The sequence below is a fragment of the Cryptomeria japonica genome, chromosome 7, assembly GCF_030272615.1.
Source record: "Cryptomeria japonica chromosome 7, Sugi_1.0, whole genome shotgun sequence".
NCBI lineage: Eukaryota > Viridiplantae > Streptophyta > Pinopsida > Cupressales > Cupressaceae > Cryptomeria > Cryptomeria japonica.
The window spans coordinates 767753035-767772918 of NC_081411.1; positions in this window are offsets into that span (position 1 = coordinate 767753035).

The following is a 19884-nucleotide window of genomic DNA, read 5'->3' on the forward strand; positions in this document are numbered from 1 at the left end:
ACAAATTGCTATGCAAGGTGTTATGACAATTTATGACAATTTATGACAAATTGCTATGCAAGAAGTTATGACAAGAATTTGAAATAGAAATAGAAATTTAGGAATTTAGGAGAGATTAGATAATTAGGTGAATTAATTAATACTTTTTCATTCATTAATTAATTCACAAAAAGAGAAGGAATTAATTAGCCAATTAAATAAAAATTTAATTGTGACAAGAAGACTTAGGATAAATAAATAAATTATTTAACCTAGAGGGAAAATGACAAACAGATTAAATGAATAAATCATAAAACCCTAGAAGATGAATTACAAATGCAAGGACGACAATTAGGTCTTGACAAAAGATAATTGATGTCGATTCAATCATGATTTTAATTGACAGAGGATCAATACTGATAAACGATTGAGATTGGTTGACGAATTGACCAAGATTGATAAAGAGACCAAATTGAAAGGCGCCAATTGACGAGGAACAATAATTGATCCAAATTGATACGATTAAAAAGAACAACGATCGACAACAAATTGATTGCAAAATTGATGAGATTGACAAGAGGACATGGATTGATGACAAATCGATCGCAAAATGATAAGATTTAAAAGAACAATGATCGATGACAAATTAATCGCAAAATTGACGAGATTGACAAGGACAAGGATCGATGATGAATCGATCAGAGGATCAATGCTGATAAACGATTGAGATTGGTTGACGAATTGACCAAGATTGATAAAGAGACCAAATTGAAAGGTGCCAATTGATGAGGAACAATAATTGATCCAAATTGATACGATTAAAAAGAACAATGATCGACAACAAATTGATTGCAAAATTGACGAGATTGACAAGAGGACAAGGATTGATGACAAATCGATCGCAAAATGACAAGATTGAAAAGAACAACGACCGATGACAAATTGATCGCAAAATTGACGAGATTGACAAGGACGAGGATCGATGATGAATTGATCACAAAATGACAAGTTTGAAAAGGACAACGATCGATGACAAATCGATCGCAAAATTGATGAGATTGACCAGAGGACAAGGATCGATGATGAATCGATCACAAAATGACAAGATTGACAAGAGGACAAAACCCTAATTCAAAAGTGATAAAAATGAGGAATGCAAAAGAAGGACTCGATGCTCGCAAATGATAAAGACCAAGTGCGCGACATAGAAGAAATGTTAATGCGACGCAAAAACCCTAAAATAAGGCAATGCGCAAATGTTAAAGTATGACTCCACAAGCGTTGACCATTTTTAGATGTCTACAATATCATCGACCAAAATATTGTGCAGCAGTAGTATGGAGTGCATTTCATCTATTTTATGTCTAAATATTTCATTAGACCACTTTCTTTTCAAAGGTGACTGATCGATTGCGATGTTTGGGTAATGCATTCCAAATAGATCCAGTTGCATACCATTTATCTGTCTTGATTAAAGAATTTTATCCTGATGGCATTAAATTAAAGTTCTTTCTCTATTTTTTGGTGATCTCTGGAGCAGAGGTTTCTTTGCATCGACCTAGGATACATTTAACTTGTGTTGTATCTACGGAAATATGTATCCTAGGACGATGCAATGCAACCTCTGCTCCACTAATACCAGATAGAAGAGAAAGTACTTTAATTTAAAGCCATCAGGATAAAATGCTTTCAAGACATATATAAGGTATAAAAGGAAGCCTACCTTGTCATTTGAAGGGGTCTACCTACAATTCAAGTGATCTCTTAGTTATTAAATCAATTCAATTCCAAGTGAACAGACAATCAAGCATTGAAGGAGAATTCAAGTTGGTGCAGGTGCATTTGGAGGACAAAAGGACTCAATGAAGCCATTAAAGACTTTTGAAGGTCTTAGGAGTGAAGAGCCAATCAATTATGATGTCTTAAGGGGGCAGCCTTAAACAACACACACTAAGCTTTGAATGCTTAGGTGTGTTGTGGGCCCATTCCTTCCCTTGACGTCCCTTCCCGTCCATTTCCATTAAAAAGACAATCACCATTAGCATTTGAATTCAAACAGTGTTCTCGTATTTGACTGCATAGAACAAAGCAAATGGCATAAGAAACTCTCATCTACCTCGCAGTTGTCATAGAATACCTCCCTGAGGAGATATTCTCAGGTCTTTTCCTACTTTATGTTGTCGATGAAATACATAAGCATCCTCATAATGTAGTCAATGCAACAAATAGATTTCCATTTCGATCAGTTTTATTTGCCAATGTACTCTCTACCTGTGCCAAAATGGGAGCTTTGGAACAAAGTATGGGCTTCCATCAAAGTAGAAGGTAAGGGCAATTAATATCAGATGCTTACGGTTGGAAATGCTCTGTTTGACATGTTTGGAAAATGTGGAAGTATAGACATGAAAGCGCATGAACTGTTTAGTGAGATGCATCAAAGAAACACGATCTAATGGAATGTTATGATTGCAGGATATGCACAAGATGTGTTTGAAATGGATTTAGAAACTTCCAACCAAATGTGATTAGTGAGTATAGATGTTGTAGTGCAACTGCCCAGGTACACATGCATGCAAAATATGTAAGCTTAGATAAAGCACATGAACTATTTGACATAATGCCTCAAAGATCACCCAATATCAAATGACGGTTGGGAGAAAGAAAACATCAATTTTTTGATAATCTTAAATATTTCTTTATTCATCACTATAAATGTATTATGAATTTAGTCTCAATATTGCAGAAATTTATTCTATTATGAATGCAATATTTAGGGATGTAATCTTTATATATTTTTTTTAATTAGGAAAAGGTCCTAATAGAATCCCCAACTAATTAATCTAGAGAAAGATACCACTAAAGAAAGAAATTCAATCCTCACCACTATGGTCTTGAAGGATTTTAAGATGCTTGGATTCCTATTTTGGCCCACTTTTCCTTGACCCTATGTTAAGATAGTAAACTAGTTTGAGAGAATCTATTGGGTGGGAAATTGTGTATGGTTGCAATTATTTTCATGCATGGAAAGTGATTTAAAGTTTGGACCAATAGAGGATAAGTATTTCTTGAACCTTGAAGGACATGTGTAGAGCACCGCATGGATGCTTCTCCATTATTGAACTCTTTGAATATGTAAGTAAATTATTTTTGGTTGATGACACAGAGAGTGTGGTATTTGTCTTTTCGATATGTTGTGGATAATATTAATCAAATATGGAATTTTTTTGATGCTATATACACTATGTTTTGGATTGAATTTAGGTAAGTGAAGAGGTAATGGAAGAATAAAAGAGGTACACAAAGGAAGAAGAGTGAAATAGGTGATTTGGGATGGAGGTTACAAGTATATATGATAAATTGTATGGATAATTTGTTGTCTATAAAGAGGCAAATAAGCTATCACAACTTCAACATGAATGAATGCCTCATCTACAGAAGCAAAAGGTACCTCTAATGGTTTCAAAATTTGTCAAAATAGTTATGATATACCAAATAATCAAGTGGAATATCCTTTAGGTAGCTAATATTATCTTCAAACTATTTATTTTGATTTTCATCATATCCTTTCCATGTGCATTTCCCTTGGTTTTAGTCCCATTTTTTCTTTATTTTATTCAAAACAAAATTTATAGATGCCTCTACTTGTCTCACCACTCATTAATTGTTTGGGATTTTCATTCCATTCACCAAGGTTGGCATCTATTCTAAGACTTTGTGTCATGGCCAAGCTAAATGATTTGCCTCTAGTTTCTCTCCAATCTAGTCACCTAGTAGCATGTGAAATCTATCTCTTCCTAATTATTATTCTCTCCATCTTGTTAATGACCATTTCATTAATGAATCCTTCCTCATAATTTTGGATAAGTGAGACAATGTTAGCTCAAGGAATCTTTTCAATCTTCTTTCAAGATTCTTTCCCAAGTAATAATCTTGCATATTGGAAAATAAATTACGCTTCTATTTTTCCAAGCTACTCTTCCTTATAATGTTTAGATTTATTCTAAAGTGCTCATTGTGACTCATGTTTACTACTCTTCCTATTAGTCTCATTCCAATATCTCCTACAAAAATATGGAATGATTACATTTATATTTTATTTGTGTCTCCTAAATATCCACAAAATTTGGAACAATAATACAATTTTTTAATAATATTTAATTGTAAAAGAAAGGATTAAAATGGAACTAAACACTCTAAATAAATTAATCAGGGTTAAAGGGATAAACTAGGATCAATTCATGAAGGCAAGATCTGTTATCTCAAAATTAATAGATTCATGCAAGAAAAGAAATATTAAATCTAGAGATAAAATTCTTGAAAAATTTAGCTAGCTAAAATTGAAAGAATGCTGTCAAGCTCTCATTTTCGCACAGACTGGAAAAGGTTGTAGAGGAAAAATAACTATTGAACTTACCCCTATCTCATATAACCCTATGTTGGCTAGGCCCCACAATAATTAGAAGATCCTAATTACTAGTGTCCTAAACCTTGCATTGACCATCACAATTTCACAATGAATTGAGTTAATTAGTCCATTAGCGAGATTGGGAAAGAGTTTGGTATTGATTTAGGTGTTGGTGGAAGGTTTAAGGAGGTACACTATCATCATAATTAATGTTAGAGAGTGTTGTGTGAAGAAGAATGGCCATGAAAGGACTGATTGTCCTAAGTGCTTGAGACTGTAAAAAAAAGTGAGTGTTGCAGCAGTGAATCTTCCTTTGACCTTTGTGTGTTTGGGAGGGTAAAGACCCATGGTGGTATATGTTGAGTGGTTGGGAGGGTAAAGACCCACATATCAACTATCTACTTTAACATCCTAGCATGGTGTCCACCTACTCTAAAAGCTTGTGGGCACTCTTTGTCTAATACTAACATATACATAACATGTGCCTCTCATATAACCCTATGTTGGCTAGGCCCCACCATAATTAGAAGATCCTAATTACTAAAAACACTAGATTCTCCCCTAAAAGGTTGTTCAGTCATAGAAGGCCTAGCTTGATAGCCCTATAGTCTCTCATACCTAAAATATCCTTGTGTCTATGATGGTCAAATGTGACTACCCTATGGCCCCTACTATGCTCTAGTAGACCTATGTCCCTAATATTGATACTATCGGGTTTTTCTTTGTAAATCATATAGTAAGTCTAAATTATCCTTTGAAGGATGGGGAGGCCTATGGACACTTTAGTCCCTTAATCAAGGTTACAAGCTTCTCTCATGCCTCTTGTGTCCTCCCATGTACCTCCTTTTCCATAAGAGACTTTGCCATAGCAACCCTAAAGTCATTTGGATTGGCCATGTGTAGGAAAACTAAAATTTTGGGCTTTCCACCCCTAATGAAATAATTGACAAGTAACTTGTCTTGAATGTAATCTACAAACTACAAGAACTCCAAAAAATAACTCTCATGTTGAGCCACTATGAAACCTTATTATGTAAATTGTGAAACTCATCTATGCATCTCTGTCAAAAATATTTTGAAATAGAACACACTTTGAAGCACTCCAAAATGGTATCTGGAGAGGGTTTCCAATGTGAGTTGGTGCATTTTATCCTCCCAGTACCACAAGGTGGAAGCAAGTCCTCTCAAAAATTGCATTGAAAATTATGCCTTTAGGTTGCTCACATATAGAGGCAACCCAAAGCATAAGTCCAAGCTAATTAGTAAACAAGACTTATCCTCAACCCCATTTGTGGATCTTAAAAATGTAGAGGATTGGATATGAAGCAACTCTTGAATATGATCCTTTGGCTCATGATATGTGCTTGCTATAGTCTATACCTCTTGTATTTATGCATGATGAGGCTAGGTAATGTGTATTGATCAATATTCTATCTCCTCTATATGTATTTCCCAAATTCAAGGCGAACTCCCAATAAGCTCCCAAGATGCAAGTATATGCTCCTCTACTACAAGTGGATCCTCATGGATTGTAAGATTTGAGGTCCATACTCGGGCTACTCATCTTGGTGAAAACTCTCAAAGTGATATGACCCTTCCTTCCATTTCCTACACCCTATTTTCTAACTCACACCTCATAACCTTTACCTCACTTCCTATCATTATTACCTTCCATCTACCTTTCATATCCCCTATCTTAACCTCCTCCACTTTCCTACATCATATCCTACCCCTTAACCTCATACACACTTACTTTTACTTCACCTACCTAACCCCATCCTTCACATCCTTTTATCTCCCCCCATTCACTTTCCTACCTTCCAAACCCCTAACATATCCTAACTTACTCTTTTACCATTACATCCTTCATCACTTACCTTCCTATCTTATCCTAACCCACACCTCATAACCTTATACCTCTCAACTTCCATTTTATACCACCTTCCTAACGGTACACTTATGCTCCCCTCCAAAACACTGAGAAAAAATAGCACTCGATCACTACACATTGCTCTCATGGTTTTGCAGCAGGGATTTTCTATCACTACCATATATACCAGCATCCATAATTAGGATATATTTTACATAATGGCACTCGATCACACAGATTTAGGTCATCCATCCCCTTAATTAGGATATATTTTAAATATGGAAAGTAGTGTTAATATGTTTCAGGCTAACTATATTGTTCATTATTTAAAATGCAGTGTTTAAATAATACATGATTGTACGATTGTTCAACGGTTTAGGTCTTGTACGAAATTCTTCTTTTAAATTGATCATATCATATTACAGAAGTCTCTCACCATCTTTTCTACTACCAATTAATTTGATAAATATATAATAAAATTTGAATCTAAATATTTGAATATGTATAACAATGAATTTGTTGATTATACCCTACCTTTTTCCTGCAGCGATTAAACCATTCCTACATCCTGCAATGATTAAACCCACATGGAACTATGTCCACCTCCCTCCTTCATGTTCATCGGGGGACGGCCCCTACTTGCATGTTCCCTATTGTGATCCCCATTGTGATCCCCTAATATGCCCCGAGACAACGCAAACTAAGATACCTTGGGAGGGCCTTTAGGTAGGCACTCATTCACTCGACCGGGAAGAGACACTTATGCGAATAGTTGTGGTTGAAGCTAGCGAAGATGGATAGAGATTCGATAGTGTGGTATATATGTTTGCAAAATGTGGAAGCATCTACAAAGCGGGTGAGTTGTTTGATAGAATGCCTCAAAGAGATGCCATTTCATGGAACACAATGATGGGAATGGTCAATACTCAATGCTAAAGGAAAAGAACCATAAAATTCATTTATCTACTTGATATTGGAGCACAAGTCTTAGGATAAAAACCTATCAAGAGCCTAGAATTGAGGGTTAATCATTTTTCCAAATCACTTGGAGTTGTGATCCAAGCTTCCTCTATTTTGAACTGTTTTGATATTAGGGCCTTGCTCTTAGCCTCGTCAAAATACTTGATCCCAAATAGACTCATTCACCTCTAAACCAAAAACCCAATAACACTTCCAACATCATTAAATATTTAATAAACTTTTCAAAAGATCTTTTTGTTATTTATGGGAATTTTTTAACAATTACATAATTCTCATATAGACTGGAATAGAACAATAAACATATGTAAAAGATTTGTCCACAACAACATCTACTACTGAAAGTTTGCACCATTACATGCACCTGCAAATTCATATTTTAACATAAACATGATATAGGACAATAATAATTTGAAATAAATGTCCACCACACATCCGATATCCTTCAAGATAAGCATTAAAATATGAAGTACACAACCTATCTTCCCTACAATGAGGAAAATATAAATTATCTAACACCAGAAGACGCAATCAACTTCACTCCAATGGCTTCCTGGAAACCAAAATAGGATCTATCTAGCCATAGTTGGAAATTTTTTATACCATTTAAAATAATGTCTCCCATTACCAGCGAATGATTGATCATTGTCGGCTAGTGTCCGCCTCCACTTCCACTGAATCATACTCCATCACCACTTCCAGTCTCACATGGAAGTGACGTCAGATATACAGCATAGAGGAAGCTCTTATTGTGGGTTAACTTCTTCCTCCATCTGTATCTTTTTGTGCAGGTGAACTTCTTCCTCCGTTCGTAGCTCTTATTGCTATTGACGGAGGCCCAGGTGTCACCGTTTACACAACCCATTTTGGGCTCCCTTGCGGCCATCCTCGCTGGTTATGTGCTAGCCCTTGGCACTTTGTGCCCATGGCACTTCATGCCCCCATTCCCCACTGCAACCATGTTTGTCACACCAATGATCTTCCCCGCCACGATTAAACCCACAGGTTTGCTACAGAGGTGGGATGAATGAGAAGCGGGATTTTGTAAAGAGGCAGGATTTATGAAATGACTTGGTCTTTTCTTCTTCTTTTTTAAGTAATGCACGTGGTCGTTATAATTTCAATGAACGTGGGCACTTTTTCTAAAAAAACCCAAATGTCATTGCCAATTCCTTCTCCGTCGAAACCAAATATTGCATTATCGTCGGAATTCTGACGAAATCGGGCATTTTTTCAAAAAAAAATCAAGTTTGATCACAATAGGCCTTCTCCGTCGGAAACCTTCATCAGAATTTTAGGCTAAATGTATTAGTGAGTAGACCAAAAGAAGAGTAGAGGGGAACTGGTAGAGTTTACCGACAATGTAGCAGCAGATGAGAGCAGTAGAAGAGTGAACCGGTGTAATAGAGAAGGTATCTCACCGATAGAAAGAAGTTATGTACAGAGGTTGCAAAACTCTTTTGTAACTAGGATATTACTTTTGTATTTGAATGTTCATTGTGGTCACTTAGTTGTAGCTCGGTGCAGGGGTTGTAGCTCCTTGGGTTGGTGCTCCTTTGGTTGGTTCCCTAAACATTGTAACCAAGATTCATTGTGATGTTGGATTGGAGCAGTAGTCTCCAGCAACATTTCTCACCGAGGTTTTTCCCATCTTGGGTTTTCCTTGTATATGATGATGTTATGTGATGTCCCTCTTGTGTGAATGCATTTGTGTTTAGTCTCCTCACTAAACGGTAAGTCTGCATTCAAATTAGATCTGTTAATGGGTATACTCACATAGGATTATTAAAGGGAAAAGTTTGAGAACCACTGATTCATCCCCCTCTCAGTGGTGCATTATGTCTAACAATTGGTATCAGAGCGTAGGTACCCTGTTTTTCAATATTTCTCTCACTTGGGTAGATCCTGTCTTGGACACAATGGTTTGTTTAGTATCAATCCCTGCTCTAGTTTTTTATGGTTCAAAATATTCCATCTAGAGTTGTAGAATGGAAGTCTACTTGTCCTCTCTAGGGTTTGATGTATGAATTTCAATTGTTAATGGTCTCCCTAGGAATGTTTGTCCTCCCACCAGCTCTGAAGAAGAAAGAAGATGCATGTGCAATGAAGAAGCCATGAAGGCTATATTCAGTGGGCTCATCGGTGATGTCTCCTCATAGGTGGATAAGTGAAGAACAACAAAGAGTCTATGGGACAGACTAAAGAAGCTTTATTGAAATGAACCCTCACCACTGGATCATTTTGTGGAAGTGAGAAGAACAATGCAGAAGACACATGTACATATGATAGAGGCAGATCAGACTATTGCAGTTGGAATGGTGATGAGGAGACTCATCTCTTCATGGCCCATGAGATAGATATTGAGAATTGCACATCAAAAGAGGTTAATGAAGATAGATCCTATCGGTATGATGTGTTTGGAAGTGATAATGAAGAAGATGAAGAAGAAAGAGATAAGGTAGATAGATCTAGCCAACAAGATCTATTTGATAGTGAAGGTGAAGAAGAGGATGAAGCAGAAATTGATCTTGAAGGTGAGCTTGTGAATGCACTTGAAGAACTCAGTAGAGTAAGAAAGGAATGCAAGCTATTCAAGAATGTTGCTATTGTGGAGTAGAACCAGTTGATAAAATGCCTTGAAGAATCTAAGAAATGTATCTCAGAGTTGAAGTCTCAAGAAGAAGGTACCAAGGAGTGTCGGTGTGAAGATCTAGCATCTAGGATAGATGTAAAAAATGAAGAATATCTACAGCTGCTTAGAGAAATAGAGGTTCTCCAAAATGACCTTGAGACATGTCAGGATGAGATCAAGGTAAGAATCTGGTTTGATGGTAGCAGTGATGCCTTGGGAAAAATATTGAAAAAGCAAAAGCATGCCAAGGATACTGAAGGATTAGGAAGTGGCCCTGGTGAATGCTCCACCAGGAAGAATGTACCTCACAATGACATCCTGTTTGTCTCCTCAAATGGAGAGAACAAGGGATAGACCTTCACTGTTAGAAATCCTCCCTGAAAGAAGGTTGACCTAACCACAACTGGTGAAGACCTACAGACAAGAATGAAGACTAGTGCTGCAAGAAGGACGAACAATGTAGATCCCAAAGGAAAGGGAAATATAGGAGAAGAGAGCTTCACCGGAAGCAAGAACTTGAGAAGGCAGCCTAGAAGGACTTCCACCAGTATAAGACAAGGAGTTTCTTCTGGCCACACATCAAATCAAGTGTGGAGGAAGAAGGGATCTGTTAGAAGACCTACAGAGAATGGACAACCCTGGATCCATTCCCAGAGAAGCATAAATGGAGATGCCAAACTGGTAAGATCGCCTCATGTTTGGAAGAATAAATTTGTAAGTAATAAATCTCCTCTCTTTGGTTATTGCTTTGCATGTAATGGATATGGCCATAGAGAAAAATAATGTAGAAATGGATCTAGAAGAAACTATCTAAGATCTCATAAAAATAATGCATATGAGCATTATGTATCTTGGGGTAGAAGCTTGCATATCCCCTCTCCTGATTATGCTAGGAAGAATCCATTTGCTATTCCTAATAATGTAAATATTGTGTGTTATATATGCAATGGAGAAGGTCATAAAATTTATGAATGTAGGAAGAAGAATATGCATTGCTATGGCAACAGGTGGAACAATCATGCTCAGTGTGAGAGCAGTTACAGGGGATATGAGAAGCATAGACCTTCTTGGAATAAGAGAAGAAATATTCCCGAACATTCAAGGAATTCAAGGAAACTAATAACTAGCCACAATGGCATGATCAGAAGAGGAAGAGAAAACTGGTATAGTAGAAAGTTCCCAAATCATGAGGTTGGGATGGATGTTGTGTGTTACTATAGCACTACTTCTGGTTATGATTTAGAGTTCAAAGATGAAAGGACCCATCTATAGAAGGTGGTAAGACCTGCTCCCATGTCTGAAAATGGGAAGAGGAATGAGGTCAAGCAGGTATGGAGGAAGAAGGCCATGGACCAACACTATATATTCAATGCATAGGTGATATATCCTAAGGCCTAGAGGAGATGCAGGATCTTAGGGAGAGTAACATAATGACTAGATAATTCACCCCCTCCATGAAGAAGGACATATAAAAGAAGAAAGTGAGATGATAAGTGTGTGTAGAGGCTACCTTGACTACACACCTACAAATGAAAGTTGGATCAATACTGCATGTGTAAATGGATGGAGATTAACAATTGGAATCAGATGCAAAGTGACACAAAATGTCAAAGCATAAGAAGGTGCTCTGATGGTGATTATAGATCGGTATAAGAAACCGGTATGAGCATAATGTTACAGATATGAATGCTAACAGATACTTGCAGGTTATGTAAGATAATAAGGATGGAGATCATTGCATTAGCTCAGGTAGCATAGAATGAAGTGTTTATGTCTCACGTAGTAATTGGAAGAAGACCTGAATGACATATGACAACTCAGTGGTTGATCATGCATGCTCGCATCTTTTGGGCTAACCGGTTTGATTTATGACTTGATGATGACATTGTATTGCATTGTGTACATCCAGGATCGTGTCATAGGCTGTGGTGGATATGATGGAGCTAAAGATCATCAGATGATCACATATGCACAACTCAACTGGTATATGGAGTTGACTAGAGCCCTTGTATTGTACCTGATAGGCAATAAGAACCTGAGATGTATGACTCAGGGGGAATTCAAGTGTTTATGAAGTAGAGCCGACATGCTTGAACTTGTGAGGATATTGACTTCCCAAACTATAGATGATGGAAATTTTTGTAGGATTACCTAGGAGAATTTCATGGTTATGGATATCTACTTGTCATTTGGCTGGTTGTATTCATAGTACAATCACATTTGATTATAACAAAATTTGGGATCAAACAGGAGGTGATGCAGTTTGATTGGCAGGTAAGTAGTATTCACTGACACATCTTTCTGAAATTGAGTGCTTTAACAAACAACATCATATTTGCATACTCAATTGGTGTCAGTTGATGGAATGAGTCCTCCATCTCAAGTGTTGTGACTTGAGAAGATGTAACAATTTGTAACAATTGGTATCAAAGGAGGAGATACATCCGGTAAAGAAAAAGGGGAGAAAGAATTTTGTCAGTGACCAGTAAATACAAGGAGGAATGATATCCTAGCAGTGCCCTCTGCCATTGTTGTCAAAGGGGGAGAAACATTCTATAGTATACCGCATACTGCATAAGTGAGAATCCCTTGGATCATACAAAGGGGGAGAGAGATTATGCCATATGTCAGACACTACATGAGTTGACATCAATTCCAAAGTGGGAGATTGTTGGCATTGTGTTGTCCTTGATGTCAACCGGTATGGGATGACTATCGGTAGAAGAGATATTCATGCAATATTGTCATGTAGGTGTACAAGATGAGACATCTTTAATATCATCTTGTGTTGCAAAACACCGGTAAGGTAAGGAAGAGAATGTCATTCAGAACAATGATCACTGGAGTCACCGGTACACAAGTTAGTGCCTGACTTGTGTGGATGAAATGGACAGGTTACTGGTATAGTCTAACATCGGTAAGGAAAGGATATCAACTGGTAAGTGAAGTGTTTACAATGAGAAAGATGCTTGGATGTTGTTTGTGATGAAGGGGCAGAATGTTACCTAAATCACATCAACATCGGAGGAGAAGAATGAACAGATCACAAGTATACTGTGTGGTTGCAGAACATCAAGACTCCCACCAGATAGAGATGTAGTCACCATGAAAAGAGATTACTGACAATCAATGTGCTCACACTAGATCACATGTCCCTTTTTGAAGATTTGTTGCACAAATAGGGAAGCCACATGAGTGCATTGCAGGATGCAGATGACAAGAAATCACTACCACCGGCAAGTGGAACTTATCTCCTATTATGTAAAGTGTGCATCAAATTTCTGTGAGATAAGGAAGAAGAGGTGAAGGCAGGTGTTTGAAGGCTCACACTGAATCTACTATTGAATCAAAGGAATGCCTCAAGTGCATGAAATCAGGATTATGCACTGGATCAATAGAGAAGGCATGTTAAATTGTCGAAACAGATGAAGTGTGATGGGTTTGTCACTTTGATAAACTAGTTGAGATATGGTCCAAGATGATCAGGAAGAAAGAAAGGCTAAACAGATGCAGACAGAGGAAAATGGTCGAATTTAAGATGGAGTCTATTGAAGGTTGATGACATGGTGTCATCAAGAGTGTGTATCAGTTTGTAAGTCCATCGGCAATATGAACAAGGTGCAGATGCAGAAGACTTCCCACCTGATGAGAATGAGCATGCTATGGATAGACATGTCTGGTGACCGGTTAAGGTGTTCCAGCGACAGTTCAGGAAAGAGAAGACATGAAGGTTAACTGGTAAAGTGTGAGATACTGATAGGGTTAGTAAACCAGCATAAAAAAAAAACTAGTTGAGTGTTTGGTCGGTGATCCTATCTAAACCGACACAAAGATCCAAGCTGGCAGTTGGTCAACAAAGGTGCCACATGGAGTCAACGTGGCGGACTTGCATGCAGCGGTAGATGGTGTGTTCACTGACGAGATTGTTGCAGAGTTGGTCGATATTACTAGTAGATCCCATAAATCATGGGATGTGTTGCAAAAGCATTGCAGGGGTTTGTAGCTCGAGATCCAGGATAGATTGATTGTGCAAATCGGGTTGGCAAAGGAGGCAGCTAAGCCATTTATGGCGTTTGACCAAGGGATGAACCAATAGATTGAATGTAGAATGCCAAACTTAGAAAACGTGTTCTAAAAGACAAAAATGATGGTGATGTGTAGATAGCTATCTGAGCGATCAAATCAGATAAGATCTGATTGGATTTGGTTTGCCTCAAGGTTGATGAGGAAACCCTAATCGCCTGTGATTTGAATTATCTTTTGGTGGGAAGACTGGGCTATAAATATGCAAGCCAAAGATATTGTTAAGCGCTGCTGGATGGGAGATAATATAGCTACATGAGAGAGTGAGATGAAGATAATATCGACTGAGTGAGTGGAGTAAACCCAGTAGTAGGGTTTAACAGAGGGTTAATTGGTATGGTTTGAGCAACTGGTAAAGCAGTTAGAGTGCATCAAAGAAGATAACCGATAGGTGCTTTTATTGATAGGAAGATAGATGAGAGGACTGAAGAGTAGAGCAGTGAGGAGGAGATCCAGTAGAGAAAAAGAAGAGTAGATGTGAAATGGTAGAGTTTACCGACAATGCAGCAGTAGATGAGAGTAGCAAAAGAGTCAACCAGTGTAGTAGAGAAGGTGTCTCATTGATAGAAAGAAGTTATGTGTAGAGGTTGCAAAACTCTTTTGTAACTAGGATATTACTTTTGTATTTGAATGTTTATTGTGGTCACTGAGTTGTAGCTCGGTGCAATGGTTGTAGCTCCTTGGGTTGGTTCCCTAAATTAGGGGTTGGTGCTCCTTGGGTTGGTTCCCTAAATCAGGGGTTGGTGCTCCTTGGGTTGGTGCCCTAAACATTGTAACCGAGATTCATTATGAGGCTGGATTGGAGAAGTAGTCTCTAGCAGCATTGCTCACAAAGGTTTTTCCCATCTTGGGTTTTCCTTGTATATGCTGGTGTTATGTAATGTCCCTCTTACATGAATGCATTTGTGTTTAGTCTCCTCACTAACCCGTAAGTCCGCATTTAGATTATATCTATTAATCAATATACTCCCATAGGATTATTAAAGTGAAAAGTTTGAGAACCACTGAGTCACCCCCCTCTCAGTGGTGCATTTTGTCTAACAATCAACTCATACGTGGTATCAAAGCTTTGAAAATTCAACATGGGATCAAAGCTTTTCTTTAAGTTCTTATATGCATGCTTGAGGGATCCAACTTGGGGTGAATATTCTATATACTTTGGGCTCAAATAGAGGTTTCCATTGTGTATGTAATGTCAAAAACATCTAAGATCAACTGTCATTTCATCAAAAAAATTAGTAGTTGAAATTTTGGATCAAATTGGCTGAGGGCACAAAAATCGAGGCAAATATGGGTGTAGCTAATAAAATTGGGCACTTTGGAGAAAATTTGAGGTGATCATCATGCTTAGGAGGTTGAAGAACCCTGAAATCACCTATCAATTTGTTAAAATTGGAGATTGGGAAATTCTTTGCAAAAATTTTTAGAAAGTTTCCAATTCCTGAAAGTTTCCTTTTTTGGCAAGTTTTTTTTTTTAGCAATTTTATATTTTTGGTAAGTTTCTATTTTGGAAACTTGCTATTTTAAAAAACTTTCTACTTTTAGAAAGTTGTTATTTTTCAAAAAAAAATCATTTTTGAGAACCCTTCAAGCCTTCCAAACCATAAAAGAGCAACAATTATTTTTTTGGACATAGCTTCATCATACAGAGTTGAAATCAGGCAAGCAAGATATTGTCATAAAGTTGGTTTTGGATCCAATTTGGTTGTGCAAGTGGTTTGATTAGATTCTGCACTAATTTTTCATACCAATTCTTTTAGGTCAACCTTCAATTTTTCACTTTCGGAGCCATATCTTGCACATCCAAACTCCATTTTTCAACTTCCACCCATCATCGAAAATAATTCAAAGTACTTTATCTAGATCTATTTCTACTTTTGCATATTTCTCTCCAAGTAAATTTGATTCAAATTTTTGTGTTTTCACTATCTGGTCAATAATTAGGATGTTTTTGTACTTGGGATGGATCTCTTTGTTGGAGATTTCTCTACTTGATTTGCTTTACGTGTGCTGAGATTATTGGGGTCTAATATTTTCATTTGAGGAGGTATCATAGGATTTTCTATGCATCCTGGCAGTTGTGAGTCTTGGTGACAGGGCATCTTGACACATCTTAGGTGGCTTGACTTTTTGCCATATCTCTATAGATTCATCCCTCAACTATATTTAGAGAGGGGTGAGTATGCTTGGAATATCATTAATGACCATGTTGTAGGAGTGATTGGTTCCAGTGTTTATCTTGAAACTATGTGATTTGATTGACATTGAATGTCCAAACACACGTTGGAATCACCTTTGGGAGATCTTTGGAGACCCTCATCTCTCTGCATTTCTAGAGGATCTGATGAGCTTGAAATGTGATACTTTTGATTGCAGTTTATGCTTAAAAACTTTTAATTGTTTGTGAACTAATGTTCCTAGTAAAAGACTTTATATATGCATGTATATTTCTTTTTACTGTTATACTCTACTAATTAGAAGGTATATTAGAAATAATATCTTATGATTAAATGTATTACTTTTTGGGTGATTATTATGATGAATGGCTGAATATTCAAGATTGATATTATTATGTTGTTCTATTTTCCTAGATATATCTTTGAATGTGCTTAAGAGTTACTGATAGACAAGAAGTTATGAACTTCACGTTCACCCAACATGAATTCTCGGTCACCTTTTTGATCACTGTAGTTGGAAATACACTTCTAATTTATTCTAGTCTGGTTCATTAGCTATTCTTGAGAACTTCAATTTCATTTGAAGTAATAGATTGAATTGTAAGATATTTTGAAGTTAGATTAATGTTCATTACTCCATTAAGCGGGTAATTTTGTATTTTAATTTCAAATAAGGATATGTATATATCCCATCGCTTTCAATAGAAAGGTAGTTAGTGAAATAGTCAATAATTTAGCCAATGGTAGAGTCTCCTGATTGTAGTTCAAACTTGTTTTACTTCCTCCTGAAAGTTAATTGCAATGGGAATTTGAGTTGATCTAAAATATCTGTGTTACAGATCCCACCCGAGGAAGAATAGGGCCCGCTCGAGCAAAGGGAGGTGATCCTTGTTTAGAATTATTTTCATTTCAATGAACTATATATTTTGTTACATTTCTTTATGCAAGTTTATTGTAATCTTTGAAAATTGAAAATCATTTTCACTTCATAGTTGTTTATTGTCATGTAGTAACTCCTTGGAAAATAAATGTGTTAGCATAAATCTCAATTCATAGTTTATCAATTCAATTAGAGTTCATTAGTTAACAGATTCTAGTTGCATGTTGGGTGGTTTATAAAAAACATCCACCAATGATCCCAAAAATTATCTATTATATCGTAATGTTGGCACCATTTAATTGAAAATTCATCTTTTTGCACATCAACAAGTTGTCCTATTATAGCATCATGTTTTTCCTTTAGCTGACAGTCACTAATGTTTGGCTTTGTAGCATATGGTTAGACTTTTTAAGTTTTGAAACCTCTGGTTATGGTTTTTGGGTTAGCATTGGTACAGTTGCATTGTAAATTTATTTTTTAAGATTGGATTCCTAACTATATTCTTAGTTATTGGTGAGAGAGATGTTCTATCTGTATTATTATTAGCTTTTTTGCTTTTTTTATTGTTTGCTCGTTCTTCTTTGGGGTTAATATCAGGAGCTATGGGTTTTCTTAATATCAGGATAGGATGAATTCCTTTCATTCATAAATTATGTCGGTCCTTAAGATACAGTAGTATTTACAAGGATGATAGATGGGAATTTGGTCTATGGTTCTACTAACAACTTAAATATTTGGAGATGGTTTACCAAATTTTGGTTGGATATCTAAATGGAACTTGTGATGGGGACCCTACTAAGTTCTGTCTTATATTGATGCCTCATGTAAGGTAGTATAGACTTACAGGTGGGATTAGTATAGGTTAGAATTCTCAGTCTAGTTCATGCTATGGTTGGATTTGACCCCTTTTTTTTGCTAAGAATGGATGGTTAAATCAAATGGATGACTAATTTTATGATATGCAGATATGCAATGCTTTTAATCCTACTAACAATGGTCTTGGCTATAAGGTGTGATAAAGTTTTTTGTAGAATTATGGACTGATGCTGCTTCAGAATTAGCTAGCAAGAAGCAACAGTGCTCCTTTGCAGGTGGTATAGATAGAGTATTGGTTTTTGTGATCCAGATGGCATTTTGTATACTCCAGCAAGGATATCTAAATAAGGAAATGATTGAATCACAACATAGAGGAAATAGTAAGGTTGGGTCTTAAGAATTTCTTTTGATATTCTTGGTTGTAGCTTATCAAGGATTGTATGTATCTTGTATGATGTAATTAGCAGACTATAGCATCATTTAATTTCTCTAATCCATTAATGGATCTGGGCTAGACTGGAGGTTTTCTTCCCTCCATTATTTCATACCAGTGCCCACACTGAATGCAGATGTAAAATTTATTTTTAATAATATTTAAATTATTGGCTTCGGCCTTTTATCGATCAAAACAAAACAAAACAAAACAAAAAATTTGTCCTATTATGGGATTCTTAAAAATTGTAGCTAATTCAACTTTAGAAATTTTCATTTCTTTAACCCGGTCATATATATAATAAGACATCAACATATTGTTTCCTTGTGGCATCTCGCCACCATATAAATGCATGATGTAAGGATGCGAGGGTTTCCACATTCAAAATGATGGTATCTAAGGAATTTATCAAAGGAGACAAACAAGAGTGCCTACAATAGATTTGGGAAATATCCTTTAATTTAGTTAAATTTACATTTATTAGGTCTTGAATTGAAGGAGGAATTTGTTGGGGAGGCTTTGGTGGTGCAGGAGGATTTGGTGAGGTAGGGTTTTGATTGTCATACATGGCTATGCCTAATTAAAGTAAAAAATTGAAAGAAATAAGAAAGTTTCAAATACAAACTATATTTTATATAAAAAACATAATTTCTCATTTCATACCAAAAAAATGAATGTAAAAAAACTTTTTTTTATAGAAAAGGGATGATTTGAACATACCATGTTGAATTTTCTAAAACAAATTGCCTTTCCAAAATTAATATCAGATAGTTTTTGATATCTAATATGCTTGCTCATGTTCTCTTCTCAAAATGTTGTGATCATTGGTGAAAATGATCCTCACAAGTTGGATTTTTCTTTTTATTGTGCCACAAGTAACATATATCCATTTCATGTTGGTTAATATTTTTTTTAATAATGATATATATATGTTATGTTATAATAATAGAACATAACATATATTATAAATATAATATATTATATTTTAATATAACATATGATATGTTATTATATATAATAATATGTAATATATAATATATTATTATATTATTATATATAAAATAGTATATATTATATTATAACATATAATATAGTATATCTTTCATTTAATTTTTTAAATGCTCACCAAAATAGATGTCTTTATTAATGGATATTCAAACTAACGAAGTTACTAATGGATATCCATTTAGGCTTGGGTTTTACCATGGCAACATGTACTTTCTCCCAGCCCAAGTAAAAAGTCAAAACATTTTTTAGCATTTTTGGGCAAAGGAGAAACACATTTTTTTTTCACATCACTACTTTTTTGGTCTACTATGATCCTGTACATACCCTTGGGTAAAGTTTTTATGGTGTTGATCTTGTTGTTACACTCCACATTCACTGGGTGATCCACCTCATGTGGACTATTATATTATTTCTCCTACCTACCCACACCTATTTCCTACCTACCCTTGTTTCTTATTGAGCCACATGTCTTGTTTGTGTGCTCACATATCCATATGCCTTGCCTATATAAGCAGGCTCATCTACATTGTATGTAATTTAAACTATTGATCATTTTCTATTGATGAGAATATAGTTTATTCTTGTCCTATATTGTGTCTCTATTTTGTACATTTCATTGAGCT